The 655-nt window shown below is 67.0% G+C and overlaps 1 protein-coding gene across 1 annotated transcript in view; it reads left to right on the top strand.

The window, feature by feature from the left end:
• PITPNM3 (PITPNM family member 3) overlaps positions 1-655 on the top strand; it is a 44928-nt gene that overhangs the window by 5916 nt on the left and 38357 nt on the right. The window lies entirely within an intron of this gene.

Genomic DNA, 655 nt, shown 5'->3' with positions numbered 1-655 from the left:
TCAGGGCGCCGGAGAACTGGAAGCAGGGAGTGCAGGTGTGCGCGCCAACGCGGTTGGCGCCGGGTGAGAGCGCGCACCCAGGGCAGGTGCCGGGGACAGTGGGCGGCGGCCGGAGGTCCCCAGGGACACGCGCCTGCCTGTCCGCCGCCTCCACCCAGGGGCCCCGGTCCTCACGTGGCCAGCTCGGCCCCACCTGAGGAGGTCACCGTATCTGGGGGGCTGACTCACTCCCGGGTCGCCAGCTTGAAAATGCCTGGCCCAACGGGGCCTGGAAGCAGAAACAGACCCGGAAGACATCTGGGCCCAGAGCGGGACACTGGGGACAGGGTCTCATGGTCTCAGCCATGCCACTGACCTTCTCTGGGCCTCAGTGTCCCGGTCAGCTCCGTGCCTGCGGAGGCGGGGAGTACCCAGTTCAGGTCAGGGGCCTTTCGGGGAGGCAGAGCTGGGCAGACGGAGGCCAAGCCTCACCCAGCCCGTGTGGGACCCGGGCGCGTCTCCGGCTGGCGTCTGGCTGGAGCGGCTGCTGGGGCTGCTGCTTAGCAGCTAACCCACAGTGTGACAGCCGCGGTGCCGGTGTTTGGATGCTTAGGACACTTTTATTTAAAATATTTTGCAGTTCATCAGGACCAGCTTCCCTGATGGCGGGACCGCT

This window comes from Crocuta crocuta, unplaced genomic scaffold (genome assembly GCF_008692635.1).
Source record: "Crocuta crocuta isolate KB4526 unplaced genomic scaffold, BGI_CrCroc_1.0 scaffold139, whole genome shotgun sequence".
In the NCBI taxonomy this organism is placed as follows: domain Eukaryota; kingdom Metazoa; phylum Chordata; class Mammalia; order Carnivora; family Hyaenidae; genus Crocuta; species Crocuta crocuta.
This window is presented reverse-complemented; position numbering and strand designations above follow the sequence as displayed.